This window comes from Salmo salar, chromosome 15 (assembly GCF_965601325.2).
Source record: "Salmo salar chromosome 15, fSalSal1, whole genome shotgun sequence".
In the NCBI taxonomy this organism is placed as follows: domain Eukaryota; kingdom Metazoa; phylum Chordata; class Actinopteri; order Salmoniformes; family Salmonidae; genus Salmo; species Salmo salar.
In genome coordinates this window covers 30586723-30607548 of record NC_138305.1, presented here as the reverse complement: position 1 = coordinate 30607548, position 20826 = coordinate 30586723, and the positions used below count along the sequence as shown (strand labels likewise).

At 41.8% G+C, this 20826-nt stretch overlaps 1 protein-coding gene across 1 annotated transcript in view; it reads right to left on the bottom strand.

Annotated features, from left to right (window-relative positions):
* plekhg3 (pleckstrin homology and RhoGEF domain containing G3) overlaps positions 1–19173 on the bottom strand; it is a 127875-nt gene extending 108702 nt beyond the window's left edge. Inside the window, exon 1 of the mRNA XM_082961654.1 lies at positions 18801–19173. The gene's annotated coding sequence lies outside the window, so the exon portion shown is untranslated. The remainder of the gene's footprint in view (positions 1–18800) is intronic.
* Positions 19174–20826: the final 1653 nt, after the last annotated feature.

Sequence of the window (20826 nt, the reverse complement as noted above, 5' to 3'; positions counted from 1 at the left end):
AATTATGGGCATGTCATTATCCTGGCCATTATTTTGGCTACTACAGTATGGCTATGCCCCCATAGCATGACAATGCCCCCATCCACAGGGCACGAGTGGCCACTGAATGGTTTGATGAGTATGAAAAACGATGTGAAGCATATGCCATGGCCGTCTCAGTCACCAGAACTCAACACAATTGAACACTTATGGGAGATTCTGGAGTGGCGGCTGACAAGGGGTTTCCACCACCATCAACAAAACACCAAATTATGGAATTTCTCATGGAAATAGAGTTTCAGAGGTTGGAATTAAGGCTGGGCGATATGTCGAATGCATTTGATTAAATTAATGTTTTAGCGCGATATTCAAAATAAACTTGTATTTTTTTGGGTCGTTTTTAGTAGCGTTCATGTCCGCTTGTTTTCATGTTGTCTTTTTGGTCTAGTCTCCTTCAACTCCTTCTGAGATGTGTGCACCTTCCCATTCATTCACACAAGCCCCTGCTACTCACAACAAAGATGGGAGATCACTTCTTCCCCTCTGTCAAGCGGATTGAACTCGCTATATATAGTTGAGGTTTGGTCCAACAATCGGTCATATGGACACCAAAACACGTGGAGACATTTTACTGATATAGAGAAGTTACCTTTTATAACGATACCCTGTTTTTTGTCTCAGCTACTTAAAAATTGCATGCAGATCCGACACTACTTAAACAGGAGTATCAATGAACATTCATTCTGGCACTAGCAGCATTTCAGCCAAAGACTGTTATACTTGCTGTCTAGTCTGTGTTTTATAAATGTGCAATAAGCACAAAACAATTATACTGAAAAAATATATAAAACGCAACAATTTCAACAATTTTACTGAGTTACAGTTCATACAAGACTAATAAATTAATTAAGCCCAAATCTATGGATTTCACTTGCCCACCCACTGGGGAGCCAGGCCCAGCCAATCAGAATGAGTTTTTCCCCCACAGAAGGGCTTTATTACAGACAGAAATACTCCTCAGTTTCATCAGCTGTCCAGGTGGCTGTTCTCAGACGATCCCGTAAGTGAATAAGCCATATGTGGAGGTCCTGGGCTGGCGTGGTTACAAGTGGTCTGCGGTTTTGAGGCCGGTTGGACATACTGCCAAATTCTCTAAAACGACGCGAGGCGGTTTATGGCAGAGAAATTAACATTAAATTATCTGGCAACAGCTCTGGTGGACATTCCTGCAGTCAGCGTGCCAATTGCACGCCCCCCCCAAAACTTGAGACATCTGTGGCATTGTGTTGTATGACAAAACGGCACATTTTAGTGTGGCCTTTTATTGTCTCCAGCGCAAGGTGCACCTGTGTAATGATCATGTTGTTTCATAAGCTTCTTGATATGCCACACCTGTCAGATGGATGGATTACCTTGGCAAAGGAGAAATGCTCACTAACAGGGATGTAAACAGATTTGCGAACAAAATTTGAGAGAAATAAGCTTTTTGTGCGTATGAAACATTTCTGGGATATTTTATTTCAGCTCATGAAATATGGGACCAACACTTTACATGTTGGGTTTATATTTTTGTTCAGTTTACAGTGCATTCGGAAAGTATTCAGACCGCTTGACTTTTTACACTTTGTTACGTTACAGCCTTACTCTAAAATGGATTAAATTGTTTATTTTCCTCATCAATCTAGACACAATAGTCTTCTTGGGTATGACACTACAAGCTTGCCACACCTGTATTTGGAGAGTTTCTCCCATTTTTCTATGTAGATCCTCTCAAGCTCTGTCAGGTTGGATTGGGAGCGATGCTGTACAGCTATTTTCAGGTCTCTCCAGAGATGTTCGATTGGGTTCAAGTCCGGGGTCTGGCTGGGCCACTCAAGGGCATTCAGAGACTTGTCCTGAAGCCATTCCTGCGTTGTCTTGGCTGTGTGCTTAGGGTCGTTGTCCTGTTGGAAGGTGAACCTTCGCCCCCAGTCTGAGGTCCTGAGCAGGTTTTCATCAAGGAGTTATTTGTACTTTGCTCCGTTCATCGTTCCCTCGATCCTGACTGGTCTCCCAGTCCCTGACGCTGAAAAACATCCCCACAGCATGATGCTGCCACCACCATGCTTCACCGTAGGGATGGTGCCAGGTTTCCTCCAAATGTATATTGGCCATATACCACACCTCCTCGGGCCTTATTGCTTAAGTATATAAGCATTGGTCTTTACGCTAGCCTGAAGAGGAAACATCATGGTTCAACTTAGGCAGGATCAACTGATGACATTTGGGGGGGAACTGACAGAGCTGACCCCTCAGACACATACAGCTGTGATTGGGAGTCCCATAGCGCGGCGCACAATTGGCCCAGCGTCGTCCGGGTTTGGCCGGGGTAGGCCTTCATTGTAAATAACAACTTGTTCTTAACTGACTTGCCTAGTTAAATAAAAAGGTTAAATAAAATGTTTACAATTCTCATACACCCTAAACATTCTTATAGGAATGTCTCAACTCCAACTGAGGAAAAGCCAAAATGTTGACGGTTTAGTCCAAACAAAACAAGCCAGAGGGGACAGGGATGGGAAGAGAAGGAGGACAAAACAAGAAGGTAGCAGTGGCAGAGCTGACAAGCTCAACAAAAGATGCTGACTGGCTCACTTCCTGAATCCTGACAACATAACTGGTTGTAGGGTCTACGACCCATTCAATGAGTCTTTGGAATGGGTACTAATAATGAGGACCACTCTGGCATTGACCCTCATGGATGCAAGTTAGTCTCTAAGGGTGTATTCACACCTAGTTCTGAGCTAATGTTCGAATAACTTAGATTATTTGCTACATTGTATATATTTTTGGTTGGTCCAGTTGCTTTTTTATTGCCAAATGTCAAACAAACTAAAATGCCTAGACAACCATGTGTTCAAGTCATTTGTTTTATTGGAGGAAAACGTCTCATGCTAAATCCATTCTAAGAATGACTTGTGTCCCAAACATCATTAGTTTTGCTTTGGTCTTCCAACAACATGCGGGAGAACACTAGTGGTTACAGCAGCTATGGTTAACAGGCTAGATTCAGTAGCCTATTTCCCTGGTAGGTTATAGCACCCTCTCCCCTAATCTGCATCAGATGCCAGATGCCTCAAAAAAATGCACTGCTACTGACAAAATGTTTCAGAGATATTAAGTTAAGGAAGGCTACTGTGTGCATTTCATCAAACGCTCGCAGTCAAACAATCAATAATACTTCTCACCTGCTTTGAACCGCACCATGGTGCGAATGGAATAAGACCAAGACTAGAGGTCGACCGATTCATCGGAATGGCCGATTAATTAGGGCCGATACACAACAACCGGTAATCGGTATTTTTGGGCAGCGATTTGCCGATTTTTATTTTACACCTTTATTTAACTAGGCAAGTCAGATTAAGAACACATTCTTATTTTCAATGATGGCCTAGGAACGGGGGTTAACTGCCTTGTTCAGGGGGGGGGGGGGGGGGGGAATTTGTTTTTGCAACCTTTGGTTACTAGTCCAACCACCTGCCTTACATTGCACTCCACGAGGAGCCTGCATGGCAGGCTGACTACCTGTTACGCGAGGGCAGCAAGAAGCCAAGGTAAGTTGCTAGCTAGCATTAAACTTAACTTATAAAAAAACGATCAATCTTAACATAATCACTAGTTAACTACACATGGTTGATGATATTACTAGTTTATCTAACGTGTCCTGCGTTGCATATAATCGATGCGGTGCCTGTTAATTTCTCATCGAATCACAGCCTCCTTCGACAAACGGGTGATGATTTAACAAGCGTATTTGCAAAAAAAGCACTGTCGTTGCACCAATGTACCTAACCATAAACATCAATGCCTTTCTTTAAAATCTATACACAAGTATATATTTTTAAACCTGCATATTTAGTTAATATTGCCTGCTAACATAAAATTGTGTCACATCTCTAGCGTTCATTGCACGCAGAGTAAGGGTATATGCAACAGTTTTGGCCGCCTGGCTCGTTGCGAACTAATTTGCCAGAATTTTACGTAATTATGACATAACATTGAAGGTTGTGCAATGTAACAGGAATATTTATACTTAGGGATGCCACCCGTTAGATAAAATACAGAACGGTTCCGTATTTCACTGAAAGGAAAAACGTTTTGTTTTCGAGATGATAGCTCATTAATATGATCGAATCCGGAAACTAAGGCTCGTATTTCTGTGTGTTTATTATATTATAATTAAGTCTATGATTTGATATTTGATAGAACAGTCTGACTGAGTGGTGGTAGGCACCAGCAGGCTCGTAAGCATTCATTCAAACAGCACTGTCATGCGTTTTGCCAGCAGCCCTTCGCTGTGCTTCAAGCGTTGCGCTGTTTATGACTTCAACCCGGGTGGGTATAATTTGTGGAACGTTCCAACAGGAATCTATTCCAAAAACTTCGTAAATAACAAGGTTGCCAAAAAACAACGCATACAAAGTTGTATAGCGGCAGAATAAGATACCGGGTAGGGGGTGGTATATTTCATTGCGTTTATCACGTTTATTCCGAAAAATGTCTGCCCTCACTCTGGTTGCCTATGGACAAACATTAAGAATAAGCTACGTGGTGAGATGATGCCTACTCGGCAGCTAGTTAGCTAGGTTTGTATGTGTTGCTACTTTGTATGCGTTGTTGGTTGGCAACCTTTTACTTTACGTTTTTTGGAACAGATTCCTGTTGGAACGTTCCACAAATTATACCCACACCTTCAAGCCTATCAACTCCCAAGATGAGGCTGGTGTAACCCATGTGAAATGGCTAGCTAGTTAGCGGGGTGCGCACTAATAGCGTTTCAAACGTCACTCGCTCTGAGACTTGGAGTAGTTGTTCCCCTTCCTCTACATGGGTAACGCTGCTTCGAGGGTGGCTGTTGTCAATGTGTTCCTGGTTCGAGCCCAGGTTGGAGCGAGGAGAGGGATGTTGATGATCAATTACTTGAGAAGGAGACCAAGTCAAGACGATGGACCAGGTGGATTCAGTATATAGTAAGGCTATTTATTATGAGACAAAGATATTTGGCTGAGCGTGCACGGGCTCGTTCGTTTAGCTCTTAGGGAACTAGCAGAAGAGAGAGCCCCGAAACATAGTGTACATCCAATTTATACAATGAAATAACAGTGTGTTGACGTTGAGTCAAGTAGGTCCGCTCTCCTGACTGGTCGATGAGTGGAGGGACGGTCCACTCTCCAGGTGGTGTCGACTTCCCATTGGCCCTTGGCAGTGTCCTTTGTCCTCGGAGTCCAACACACCTAAGTGTGTGTGTGTATTTCGTGTCTGGGTGCTTGCGATATTCATGGAATGTTATTCTTTACACCAGTGGTCAGTTCGTGTGGCTAGGGCGCCTTCATGTCTTGACATTTTTGTGTGAGTTTCTTAAGTCAGCCATCTGTCCTCTGGGTGTGGTCGTGATTGGTATCACTTGGTTGCTCAATATGTCTCTGGAATTTTGTTGTGTGCTGTTGTGAAACATGTTGTACAAATGCCCTCCTTATATATCATTAGGTAAAACGTTAGATTTATTTTTATTACAGGGACGGAAGCTATACTGTTACACTGGCAATACTAAAGTGCCTATAAGAACATCCAATAGTCAAAGGTATATGAAATTCAAATCTTATAGAGACAAATAGTCCTATAGTAACTACAACCTAAAACTTCTTACCTGGGAATATTGAAGACTCATGTTAAAAGGAACCACCAGCTTTCATATGTTCTCATGTTCTGAGCAAGGAACTTAAACGTTAGCTTTCTTACATGGCACATATTGCACTTTTACTTTCTTCTCCAACACTTTGTTTTTGCATTATTTAAACCAAATTGAACATGTTTCATTATTTATTTGAGGCTAAATTGATAGTATTTATGTATTAAGTTAAAATAAGTGTTCATTCAGTATTGTTGTAATTGTCATTATTACAAAAAAATCAATTAAATTAAAAATTTAAATAAAAAAATAATAATAAAAATAGGCCGATTAATCGGTATCGGCTTTTTTTCGTCCTCCAATAATCAGTATCGGCTTTGAAAAATAATAATTGGTCGACCTCTAACCAAGACCACACTTTGAGCGAATGACAGTGCATTGTTAAGTCCAAGCTAATCGAACTAAGTGGAAAACAACTAAAAAATACAAATATTTCGTGTGAAAGCCCCATAAGAAAGAGCGAAGACAGCAATCATTAGCTGTAATGACATATGCAAGAGCTGCAGCTAATGCAGTTAGCATGTCCATGTGACTCAATACCCAAAAACCTAAGACAAAGAAAAAGTAACTTCAAACCTGAACTTCTTTCAAACAGCTGAAGTTTTGGGTGGGGTAAATGGGGTGTACTCTATGCATTACATATGTTTTAGAGCAGGGTTTCCCAAACCCTGGGTGAACGTTTTGGTTTTTGCCCTAGCACAAAAAAAACTGAGTCAAATAATCAAAGCTTGAAAAAGAGTTGGTTATTTGAATCAGCTGTGTAGAGCTAGGGCAAAAAACAAAAAATGTACACCCAGGGAGGGCCCCAGGACAGAGTTTGGGAGACCCCGTTTTAGAGAACCGTGATGTCAGAAAGCAACATTATTATGAGTTGTGCCACCCATTGCGTCGTATATTTCTTGAGGCACACTTTCATACGCATTGTCCTACACGCTCGGTGGCATTTCTAGTTCACAAAATGTATACGATGTCACTACACATAGAAACTCGGTAGACTATAAAAACCCTTACTGTAGGGCTTCCAGTCACCCCTTCAGATAAGGGCCAGTAGACAAAATGGGAAGACTCACTTTCTTCACTCAAACTGCCATACATGCTCGTCAAATTCCAGAAGCTTATCTTAGGGCTCCCGAATGGCACAGCGGTCTAAGGCACTGCATCTAAGTGCTAGAGGCGTCACTACAGACCCTGGTTCGATTCCAGGCTGTATTACAACCAGCCGTGATTAAAAGTCCCATAGGGCGGCGCACAATTAGCCCAGCGTCGTCCGGGTTAGGCCGGGGTAAGCAGTCATTGTAAAATAAGAATTTGTTCTTAACTGACTTGCCTAGTTAAATAAAAAGGTTAAATAAAATAATGAGTGGGACCATTTTTCTGGGTAGGAGGTAAACCCCCTAAGTGTTAGAAATGTACTAAAAATAGGCCCATGTGGTGAATCCGCCCCCTCAGTTTCAGAGGCTTCCTGTGAGAGGAAATGTGAGGATTCATCCCTAAAACTCCACTCCAATGAGGCCCTAGAGGACTCTGGGAGTGACACATTTCCCTACTGGGAAAGATGTCAGTTGATAGGCTATATATGGAATATGGACCATCACAGATTAAGCTGGAATAGATTTGCCAGTTTGCCCAGGGAGAAAATAAATATCTATATTTTATGGAATGGTCTTTCGTTATTATTTCAAACATGTGTTTACAGTTTCACACACTAACCAGGTTTCCATCCAACCTTTTTATGCAAGTAAAGTATATGTCCGATAATTTTTTTTAAAAAAAAGGTCACAACAGGCCTGATGGAAACCTCAAATTTGTCTGTAAACTTTCCAAATGTAGATAAAACGAAATACGCTAGGCAAGGTGGGATATCATTTTGTTTCTAAAATGATGGCGATGGAAACACCTTCATGTGCAAATATTGATATAATAACCATCATATCAAAGTAAACTTGGGAGTCACGCGATGACATGTGGGGTCCTCCCATTACGACTCGTCAGGAAACCATGCAGTTTATTAGGCTACAGATGAAATAAGTTATGATGAACTTCACTGTGTGGTGAAACTGCACGGTGATGAGCTTGAGCTCATTCACAACAAAATAATCGAGGGTCTTATTCTGGTGACATGATGAGCGATGATTGCCTGCCTTTTGACAAAATAAAAATGATCTTGCCATTTTGTCCATAATCATTTCATCATTTTACATTTTTTACATTTTTAGTCATTTAGCAGACGCTCTTATCCAGAGCGACTTACAGTAGTGAATGCATACATTTCTTTTTTTTTTTCTGTGCTGGCCCCCCGTGGGAATCGAACCCACAACCCTGGCGTTGCAAACACCATGCTCTACCAACTGAGCTACAGGGAAGGCTATCATGTAGGTACTGTAGCCTACCCGCACAGTATCTGCGAGCTGTTGGCTAGAGCGCATGTACCAAAACCAAAAAGTGGGCACATTCGCTATGTTGAGCAAATTTTTGCGTGAAAAAAATGATCAGAAGAGGTAAAAATTTGATGGAAAGACATTTAACTTGTATTTTTAAACCGCAAAACTAATGTTTATGTGAACTACGTCATCAGGCAAAACCTTCTATCCACAACAAGTCAATTTAATGGAAACATCTCTCCTCGGAAAATGCAGATTTTAGGATATTTGCATGACAAGCTGTTGGATGGAAACTTAGCTACTGATACACATGAAAATGGAGTATACAATTGATTCTGTATTATCATAGGATGTCATTGATTTTATTATTGGTAGTTACGGTCTTGTCTCATTGCTGCAACTCACGTATGGACTCGGGAGAGGCGAAGGTCGAGAGCCGTGAGTCCTCCGAAACACAACCCAACCACTGCTTCTTGAAACAACGCCCGCTTAGGCCTTAAGCCAGCCGCACCAATGTTTCGGAGGAAAGACCATACACCTGGCGACTGTGTATGCGTGCACTGCGCCCAACCTGCCACAGGAGCCGCTAGTGCTCGATGGGACAAGAACATCCCTGTCGGCCAAACCCTCCCCTAACCCGGATGACGCTGAGCCAATTGTGCGCCGCCCCATGGGTCTCCCGGTCACGGCCGGCTGCGACAGAGCCTGGACTCGAACCAGGATCTCTAGTGGCACAGCTAGCACTGATGCAGTGCCTTAGACCACTACCCCCTGTCCTTGATTTTTTTTAAATGTATATTTATCCAACCAACTGTTGGCTAAAGTCTAATCTAAATTTTGAGAGCTTGTGTTTTGCCTCAATATGGAGGCCATTCTATTTTTTGGTGTGTTTTTGGTTCATGTGTTGCTACATCTAAGACTGCATCAGGTCTGAACATGAGAAATGTAACTGGCCAACAAATGCCTTACACGTATAATCCTGATATGAGGCAGATCATGGAATGGAACCATTTCATAATCATGAGTTCTGCTGGCAGGAGATACACACTGGCTGAGCTCATCCCTGGTGGAAAATCGTTTCGAGATTGTGAAACCTGTATTTTCTCCTGCTTAGAATGATTCTTGATAAGAACAGTTTGTTGTTTGTTTCAACATTTGGACAATTTGAGAGTCACTGACGTCATTGATGAGCAATGAAAACAGAAGACAACATAATGGAAGCAGCAAAAATTCCACACCTCAAATGAGCACAACTGACTCAGTGAAGGCAGGTCTTGTTGCTTGTTATTGTCCTTTGACAAGACAAGACAAGACATGTACTAAGAAGCCTTCAACAGTTGACAAGATGTGGGTGTCTTTCTCACCAGTGCTGTAATCTTTAGAGGAGCGCCACGTCATTCAAACAGCACTTACATATTTTCCCAAAAACTGAACAAACCTGCCTTATGCTCAAGATGTAGTCTACTTGCTTTGCATCCCACTTTCTTACAATAAAAAGTCACTATACACATGCACCACCATTCATTCAATGACCAATAACATACCTAGCTCACAGAGTAAACCTGATACACAACTCCAGTCATTTAGAAGATAAATCTAATTACCAAAGATTCACTTTGGAAAGTGCACTGATGGCTCCAGGAATTATCTTGTGGGGTCCACTTAGGGCCCGTTTCCTGGTCATGGCTGGACCTGGACTAAAAAGCACTTTGGGAGTCTCCAATCAACAAGTCCAGGACTACGCTGAATCTGTTCTGGGGAAACTGGCCCTTAAAAAGGGCACTCCTATTTTCTGGAGGAAGACACCCTGACGGGGATCAGGTTGCTCTCCTTTCCAAACAGGAAAGGCCTCATCCTGTAAGGATTGAAGGGGGGTCCCTTACTACAGCTTCCTGAACCAAGTGCTCCATGGACGTTGTGCCACTGCCATCAGGCAAACCTATTCTGCTATACCTTTTGTCTTCTTACTCAATGGCCCGTTCAGACTTCCAGAATGATACTACTGTGAAGCTTGTGCTAGGATATCATTCACAAATCCTGTGAGTGGTTAAGGCAAGACCTGTGTGTGTGTGTGTGTGTGTGTGTGTGTCTGATAAATATATATTTTTTAAATTATAAAAAAAATTCACACAGTACCAGTCAAGTTTGCACACAGCTATTCATGCAGGTTTCTTTATTTTTACTATTTTCTACATTGTAGAATAATAGTGAAGACATCAAAACTATGAAATAACACATATGGAATCATGTAGTAACCCCCAAAAAAGTGTTCAACAAATCAAAATATATATTTTAGATATCGCAAAAACCATCAAGCGCTATGATGAAATTGGCTCTCATGAGGAACGAAACAGGAAAGAAAGTTTCTTTATTCAACTAGGCAAGTCAGTTAAGAACAAATACTTATTTACAATGACGGACTACCCTGGCCAAACCCTAACGATGCTGGACCAATTGTGCACCGCCCTATGGGACTCCCAATCACAGCCGTTTGTGATATAGCCTGGAATCAAACCCAGGGTCTGTAGTGACGCCTCTAGTACTGAGATGCAGTGCATTAGACCGCTGAGCCACTCGGGAGAGTTGCCACTGCTGCAGAGGATAAGATCCTTAGAGTTAACTGCACCTCAGATAGCAGCCCAAATAAATGCTTCACAGAGTTCAAGTAACAGACATCTCAACATCAACTGTTCAGAGGGGAGTGGGTGAATCAGACCTTCATGGTTGAATTGTTGCAAAGAAACCACTACTAAAACGACACCAATAAGAAGAAGAGACTTGCTTGGGCCAAGAAACACGAGCAATGGACATTAGACCGGTGGAAATCTGTCCTTTGGTCTGATGAGTCAAAATTTGAGATATGTGGGAACTCCTTCAAGACTGTTGGAAAAGCATTCCAGGTGAAGCTGGTTGAGAGAAAGCTGTCATCAAGGCAAAGGGTGGCTACTTTGAAGAATCTAAAATATAGTTTGATTTAACACTTTTTTGGTTACTACATGACTCTATACGTTTTATTTCATAGTGTTGATGTCTTCACTATTCTTCTACAGTGTAGAAAATAGTAAAAATAAAAACCCTTGAGTGAGTGGGTGTGTCCAAACTTTTGACTAGTACTGTATATATGGGGGAGTACAGTGTGCACACCATACTGTTATTGACTACAGATAGAAATGACTCATTTGATTAGAGCATCAGGAGTTAGTCTACATAAAGCAGACTCTTCCTTGTGAGTGTATTCATACAGCATTCCATCCCCAGTCCATTGTGTGAAATCTGAGTTGGACCGCAGGCAGACTGTAGTAAAATGGAGAATTCATGGCATGTGGACTGGGCCCAGCAGAGCATTTCAAAGCCCTCCTTCCACAAACGCTGTAGGCTCCCTGCACCACCACCATTGACTGTCCTTGTTAGAGCAGGGTTTCCTTCATTTGTGTGTGTGCCCTTCGTGGTTGTAGGGTTAGCAACACACACTTGGCTATAAAGAACCTATGCAGTAATCTTGATAATTTACATGTCGTCATGGCAACAGTTTAGATCATTGTAAGCATGCCAGGGTATAAGGTCAGAGAGCAAAATACAGCCGTAGCTGTTAGACCATTACGGAGGACATTGTACTGCATTTACTAGTCAGCCATCTGTTCAGGGTAGTACTAGTCAAACAATCGTATGTACAGACCGAAGGTCCCAGAGACATGAATAGCGATGGCATGTTGACTGAGCATTATGTTCCAAACAAAGACTGTAAAACTATACCACATGCCTCAGTTGTCCAATGAACGACAGACTGTTGACACACTGTACCGCATTGTTTTCATATTTCCATCACAGACCTTTGCCACATGTTGATGGGGGCAGAAATTCATCGGGAGACAATCGCAGCAAATGTCAAACATGCTTTCTTTCTCCAGGGCCAGTTGCACCTGATTCACGAAGCTGCCGCTGATCAACCAGATCTCAGCAACAGGGAATATAGGACACAAATGTCTTGAGGATCATGGAGTTCTTAAGGCTTGGTGCCTTTGTTGGCCTACATGGCTCATATTTCCTTTTTTTGTGCTAACTGTTTCTTTTCCCACAGAGTGGCCTTTATCTGTCTGGGATCAGAAAAATGGCGAGAGTGGATTGGCACCCCAGCGTCGTGAGCCACAGGCCAGACTCCGTCATCCCAGAGAGGAAGTGGGTGTGCCTACCACTGCCTTGACACTGCTTAGCCCTTACACATGGGACCTATTGTTGCATACTTTCCACATGTTCCACCATTCAGAAATGGCTTCACAATGCTAGTCCCAGCATGACGGCGTGATTGAGGATGGAGAGAGGACAACCTTAAAGTGTGTGTATATATATATATATATATATATATATATATATATATATATATATATACACATATATATATATATACACACACACATACATACATACACAGCATTCGGAAATTATTCCGACTCCTTGACTTATTCCACATTGTGTTACGTTACAGCCTTACTATATAATTGATAAAATAGTTTTTTTGTTTTCCCTCAATCTACACACAATACCCCAAAATGACAAAGCAAATAGAGGTTTAGACATTGTTGCAAATGTATCAACAAAGAAAAAAACATCACATTTCCATAAGTATTCAGACCCTTTACTCAGTACTTTGTTGAAGCACCTTTGGCAGCGATTACAGCATCGAGTCTTCTTGGGTATGACGCTACAAGCTTGGCACACCTGTATTTGGGGAGTTTCTCCCATTCTTCTCTGCAGATCCTCTCAAGCTCTGTCACGTTGGAGGGGAGCGTCGCTGCACAGCTATTTTCTGGTTTCTCCAGAGATGTTCGATTGGGTTCAAGTCCGGGCTCTGCATAGGCCACTCAAGGACATTGAGACTTTTCCAAAGCCACTCCTGTGTTGTCTTGGCTGTGTGCTTAGGGTTGTTGTCCTGTTGGAAGGGGAATCTTCACCCCAGTCTGGAGGTCCTGAGCGCTCTGGAGCAGGTTTTTAATCAAGGATCTCTGCACTTTGCTCTGTTCATCCTTCCCTTGATCCTGACTAGTCTCCCAGTCCCTACTGCTGAAAAACATCCCCACAGCATCATGGTGCTGTCACCACCATGCTTCACCGTAGGGATGGTGCCAGATTTCCTCCAGATGTGACACTTGACATTCAGGCCAAAGAGTTCAATCTTGGTTTCATCAGAACAGATTATCTTGTTTCTCATGGTCTGAAAGTCCTTTAGGTGTCTTTTGGCAAACTACAAGCGGTTGTCATGTGCCTTTTACTGAGGAGTGGCTTCCGTCTGGCCACTCTATCATAAAGGCCTGATTGGTGGAGTGCTGTAGAGATGGTTGTCTTTCTGAAAGGTTCTCCCATCTCCACAGAGGAACTCTGGAGCTCTGTCAGAGTGACCATCACGTTCTTGGTCACCTCCCTGACCAAGGCCCTTCTCCCCCGATTGCTCAGTTTGGCCAGGCAGCCAGCTCTAGGGAGAGTCTTGGTGGTTCCAAACTTCTTCCATTTAAGAATGATGGAGGCCACTGTGTTCTTGGGGACCTTCAATGTTGCAGAAATGTTTGCTTTCCTTCCCCAGATCTGTGCCTCGACACAATTCTGTCTCGGCGCTCCACGGACAATTCCTTCAACCTCATGGCTTGGTTTTTGACATGCACTGTCAACTGTGGGACCTTTTATTGACAGATGTGTGCCTTTCCAAATCATGTCCAATCAATTGAATTTACCACATGTTTCTACAACTTGATTGGAGCCCACATCTCAAGGATGAGCAATGGAAAGAGGATGCACCTGAGCTCAATTTCAAACCTCATCGGAAAGGGTCTGAATACTTATGTCTGATTTTTTATACATTTCCAAACATTTCTAGAAACCTTTTTTCACTTTGATTATGGGGTATTTGTGTAGATTAATGAGGACTTTTTTATTTAACTAATTTTAGAGTAAGGCTGTGACGTAACAAAATGTGGAAAAAGTCAAGGACTCTGACCGAATGCACTGTATTATAACATTACGAGACTGAATTCAATCAATCGCAGAGGTTTGACTTTGAACGTTTATGCTGTATTTTAAAGGATGTGTAGTTTCATGTCCATTTCCAATAAGAATGTCTGCAAGAAGAACAGCTTATGAGAGGAAGGGTTAACACCGCTGATAAAGAGCTAACATTCTGCAGTGCGGTTTTCCTTTATCTGTAACTGATTCCTTCAGCATTTCCATGTATCGTTCCACACATTTAAATGTTGATGGAAATCTCTCCATCTGAATAAAGAAAGATACAGTGACCTCAATTATTCTCTGTCATATGCATGTTGCCCAGTGTGGCAGTGGAAAGAGTGACTAGCCTGCTGGCAACGACATTTGTGTTGGCAAGGGCTGTATTATTTCCATGTGAACATTGCGTATAACTTAGGCCATTGATTCAACATATCTTACAATGACTCGTTGACATAAAAAAAAACAAATTATTACATGTTCTCAATGCACAAAAGCAAATATATATTTGCTCAGCGGTGACAGTGTACAAAGCCCAAATAACAACCACAAGGTTGTTTCTGTTGACCAAGACACTGATAACGAGGTTTGTGATGATATAGGTTGCTATGGTTCATTGGTCCACAAAGATATTCACAGGTCGGCTCAGGCGATATATTGTTTATACCGTATTTCGAAATACTGACTATGATTTTCCGTACCGGGGGGGGGGGGGGGGGCATCCCCACCTCGCGGGAGGCTGCATGCTACACCACTGCTTATGACTAACTATAAGTTAAGTATAACTATAAGAAATCTAAGATGTATCAAATAAATGACATCCAGCTATACATTTGCTTACTTGCTAGCTAAGTGGCAAGACATCAAGATTAATTTGTTGGTTACAGCAGAGACGTACAATCCTCTCCTGGATCAAGATCCCTGTTCCATAAATTGTTTTGTGTGTAAAGATTTTTAATAGCGCCCCTTGTGCGCACATCTGGTATTACCATATATCTCATTATGGTACAGAAACTAGAGGTTGACCGATTAATCGGAATGGCCGATTAATTAGGGCCGATTTCAAGTTTTCATAACAATCGGTATTTTTGGCCACCGATTTGCCGATTTCTATTTAATTTACACTTTTATTTAACTACGCAAGTCAGATTAAGAACACATTCTTATTTTCAATGATGGCCTAGGAACGGGGGTTAACTGCCTTGTTCAGGGGGGATTCGGGGATTCGTTTTTGCAACCTTCCAGTTACTAGTCCAACGCTCTAACCACCTGCCTTACATTGCACTCCACATTGCACTCCACCTGTTACGCGAGGGCAGTAAGAAGCCAAGGTAAGTTGCTAGCTAGCATTAAACTTAACCTGTTGAGTGTAGGGGGCAGTATTGACACGGCTGGATAAAAAACGTACCCGATTTAATCTGGTTACTACTCCTGCCCAGTAACTAGAATATGCATATAATTATTGGCTTTGGATAGAAAACACCCTAAAGTTTCTAAAACTGTTTGAATGGTGTCTGTGAGTATAACAGAACTCATATGGCAGGCAAAAACCTGAGAAGATTTCATGCAGGAAGTGGCCTGTCTGACAAGGTGTCGTTCTTCTTGTCTCTGTTTATTGAAGAGTGAGGATCTAAGCTGTCCCGTGACACTTCCTACGGCTGCCATAGGCTCTCAGAAGGCGGCAAAACGCTGAATCGTGGCTTTGCAGGCTCTGGCTGAAACAAAGTAGCGCGTTTGGGTAGTGGCTGGTTACAGTACTGTGAGACTCAGGCTCGTGCCCGCGTCGACCGAAAGTTTTGTTTTCTTTCCTCTGTTTAGCTAAATGGACATTCCCGGTCGGAATATTATCGCTTTTTTACGAGAAAAATGGATTTTAAACAGCGGTTGACATGCTTCGAAGTATGGTAATGGAATATTTAGATTGTTTTTGTCATGAATTGCGCCATGCGCGCGACCCTGATTTACCATTTCGGATAGTGTCTGGGACGCACGAACAAAACGCCGCTATTCGGATATAACGATGGATTATTTTGGACCAAACCAACATTTGTTATTGAAGTAGCAGTCCTGGGAGTGCATTCTGACGAAGACAACAAAAGGTAATCAAACTTTTGTAATAGTAAATCTGATATTGGTGAGTGCTAAACTTGCCGGGTGTCTAAATAGCTAGCCCGTGATGGCTGGGCTATGTACTTACCACATTTTGCAATATTCTTTCACCAAAAAGCTATTTTAAAATCGGACATATCGAGTGCATAGAGGAGTTCTGTATCTATAATTCTTAAAATAATTGTTATGCTTTTTGTGAACGTTTATCGTGAGTAATTTAGTAAATTGTTAGTGAATTCGCCGGAAGTTTGCGGGGGGTATGCTAGTTCTGAACGTCACATGCTAATGTAAAAAGCTGGTTTTTGATATAAATATGAACAAAACATGCATGTATTGTATAACATAATGTCCTAGGGTTGTCATCTGATGAAGATCATCAAAGGTTAGTGCTGCATTTAGCTGTCTTCTGGGTTTTTGTGACATTATATGCTAGCTTGAAAAATGGGTGTCTGATTATTTCTGGCTTGGTACTCTGCTGACATAATCTAATGTTTTGCTTTCGTTGTAAAACCTTTTTGAAATCGGACAGTGTGGTTAGATTAATGAGAGTCTTGTCTTTAAATAGCTGTAAAATAGTCATATGTTTGAGAAATTGAAGTAATAGGATTTTTAAGGTATTTGAAAATCGCGCCACTGGATTAGACTTTAACAGAAACTGTATGAAAATCTGGATACCGCCCAGCTCTATTCCCAGGCACTACATAGCTTTGCAAGAAAGATATGAACATGGATGGTAATGCAGAAGGTGACTGAGGCCTCCACTGGAGGTGGCATTAATATGATTCTTAGTTATTAACTGTAGAATCCTTCTCAGTGTGAAAGGAACAGAAATTCACAACAAATGCAGAGATGTCTCAAATATTGCTGCAGGCTGTGCTGTCTGAAAGGGCATTAACCTAAGGAATGCAAGGCCTTTGGCCCATCAAAACACATTCAGAAAGAGATACCAGACATTGAACTATCGACAACACATTACTGCTTCCAAGAAAGATGTAAAAATCAGTGCCTTGTGGCCAGTGTGGTTTCACAAGTGGGCAGCACATGACGGTCATGTTTTCAGGTGGCCATGCTCAGGTGCAGTAGCAAGCTTAGCGGTATTTAGAAAAGGGTGGAGCAAATCCATCTCTAGGCCAACAGATCAATTATCCCACAGGCTGTTGTAATACAATCAGCTGATGTAAATAGACAAATTGCCAGGTTGATTCTACAATGACGCACATACTCAAGGTGCAGGCAATGATGTATTAAATAACTTACCTTGGAGTAATCGGAGGCTGAAAATGTAGGCTAGTGAAATACTATATGGACATATGGCAGAAAACAGCTGAAAATTTGATTTTTTTTTTGCAAAGAAATGAACTATTCCTATTGAGAGATTTGGCCATTAAACAGGATTGATAGCACTTAGATGCGTACATGAGTCAGGCTCACAGTTTCGTGATTTTTCCCTGTCTGCAACCTCAAGATCGGTGTCACCATCGCTCCAACAGAGGATTCCCTCAAGGACAGGGGTCAAACACATTAAACATACTGCTGGGTTTAGTAAAAAAGTTCAATATACTTTAAAATGACTACAACCAAATCAAAACGGGGTAGAAATGATAATGGACTTACATTTATACAGTTTCTTGACCGTGTCCAGTTCGCTAATAATCCCTGAAACTAAAGCTCGATGGTCAGGGAGTATCGAAAATAGAGGAATATTGTTTGCAAAGCGAGGAAACAGCTAATTTTTCGAGCGGCCCTCCGTTTAACACTGAATGCGGCCCCCGGGGCAAAATTTGTTCGACACCCCTGGTCTAGGCTAACAGTTAAGACTTTGGTGGGTCCAGGGTTTAGACCCTGCTCAGGGACACGTTGCATCCTATGATAAATACATTTATATATTTGTCCTGTTCCACATATGTACAAGTGCGTAACCTGTACAAGTGAGGTGAAATGGAAATGTGATTTATTTTTCTTCTTCATATCCTACTCCCCTTCCTGAGAGTGGGGTCACGGCATGGGATCAGCCATGATTTATGGTGACTAGGGTTTAGTGCCCTGCTCATGGACAGATCGACAGATTTGTTTTAACCTAGTTTGTTCAGGGATTTGAACTACCTGCCATCCACTTGTAGTCTCTCTTTTGCATTGACAGTAAGTGTTGTCAGTGATTAGGCTTTATATAGGCGGTCCAACATTGGATCATTGATATACTCTTCACAACCATACACCATCAACAATAGAACAACTTTACCAAAATGTTTCAGAACTATGAAAGCTGCTTTATCTCAGGCATGTGAACGTGTTACTTTTAAATGGGTCACAATGTTACCATAAAGCCTTTGTTCAACAATGGTCTTTCAGTGTTGTCAGCTGATGATGACCACAGAATTGCATATTATTTGCGTTAAGCAGCCGGTTTGCTCATACACAACTAACACGACATTAGGCTGTTTGTCCTCCATGTCGTCAGACAGATAAATAACTTTAAGGAATCAGATGTTTTTTTACAACCGACGAACGAATTCGACGAAAGGCACATTTCCGACACATCATCATACTGTATCAGCTGTAACCTTTCACATCTCATCAATTGACAGGGCTTAAAATGAACTTTTGCAACTTACCGCAGTCCTGAAAGTTTCTAAAACTTCACTGAGAACTCCTTGTGGCACGACAATGTTGCGGTTACATTCGCAGTATTATTTGACAGTTGTTCAATGACCCTAAAAGTTGAAAACGTTGTTATAATTCCGAGGAGTTTGACTACGCCTGGACAAGACGATGTAGGCCAACTGTAGTGTTTGATTCTGTCCGTACAGTGGTTTTCATGAATTTCACTGCCTGGTGAACGCCGCCCCTTTCCCCTGCGTCCCTCCTTGAACTTGTTTTAATATATATATATAAACCGTTTTTGTCAGCATCAAAAAGATGACGCAAATAAAGCAAACACAGTTATCGATATTGATTTTTTTTTTAAGGTTTAACAGCTAGCGTTGGATTAAAATGCAACACGATTCTTCACTGCATAATGAAATTTGAAACATGCGTCAGCAGGAAGTCATCCTTTGCTTGAGATGCACGAGGCATTTTTTAAAAAGTGGGCTGGCGTGACGAGCAATACTGCAGGCTAGTGTTCGTATTGTCTCAGTCCCAAAATGTGCGAAGATTGTCATGTTTATTGAAGGCTAAGTGTAGGCTACGTAGGTGTGACAACACGTGTCATGTTCCACTCAGTCAACGAGATGGTGAATGCACCCAAAAAATATCGAAATAAATTCACAGTCTGACCCCATTGTTGTTGCTTGTTTCTCTAGTAATCTAGTTTATCTCACAATCTCTAAAAGCAAGACGGTGTCATGCCACATTACATTTTATAGCATATCTATCACTATCAAATGTGTGAGAATAAAATTGAACACAGTGTTGGAATTGTTACACCTGCAAGGACTACTACTGTCCATATTGGGCCTCTATCTCCGCTCCCCCAGTATAAAAGCCATAGACAATCTATGATAACAGCATCGCAAAGTCAGACAAATAGCTGTGAGAAACAGCCCACATTAAGGCATGTCTGACTTGAATGCATAAAAACACAACCTGCCTGCTGAGTGTGTGAGAGTGATGGATCTTGCAGTCATTCCCTTTCCCTGAGGGATTAAAAAATATTGAACTGGTGTGAGAATGGTGTTGAGCCAGTTTCCATTCATCCACATCCACCGCTTGATTAGTAGTCCCATCTAGTCATTTTTCAACTGCGGCCCTAGTCTGTCTTTTCCAGGAAGGTGAAAGAAATTATATGAACTATCTATGGTATCTCTCAATCACCTCAAACCGTTTCTGTTGGAAGGTTGGTTGATTGGCAGCTGCTGTGGGAGAATTGTGATTGCATCAAATCTGTAAACATGACCTTGCGTTGACCCCTGACAGAACATCACATGACAACACGATATTTTGAACACATCATAAGAGTGTGTTTTGTGGGAAAAGGGGGACACTAAAAAAGAGCATTCTATAAAGTGTTGTCCTTTCCAAAAGTCTGTGTTTACTTCACATCACAGATATGAAAGGACTGGAAAGATTAAGCAATATGGCAGAAACGTAACCTAGCTAAATTGTTTATACCCACACAATCATTTCATATCAGAAATGGGGGAGTCAATAGATTATCTGCTTGTGACCCTTGTGGATGGGAAATTGATATGGACACTACACACTCCCCCTCCTGAATAAAGCATATACTGTTTAGCATATCATGCATATTGCGGCTATTATTCTCAGGCAAGAAGGCCTACAGTACCGTCATGTCACTAAGAGTAAGTGCCTCTAAAAAGCAACAAGAGCCTTCGAAAATTGCCTATGTGTCATCGATGTGAGTCAGAAACAGTCATTCTACTGTCAAAATGTACTAGAAATTGTTAATAGGATAATGTTGGTCATAAAGTCACTCTTGTCTAAACGGAGTTTGGAACATCCATGCTTCACCACGGTAAATGAAGGTTGGGTCTTAATTTGTATATGTACATTTGCCCACTAACATGCGTCGAACAGCTGTGGTGATTGCTCTCTATCCAATAGCATAGACAGGGACACAGACCTGCCCAGCAGTCTGACTTTGTTTACCAAAGAGATGTCACACATTTTTTTACTTGA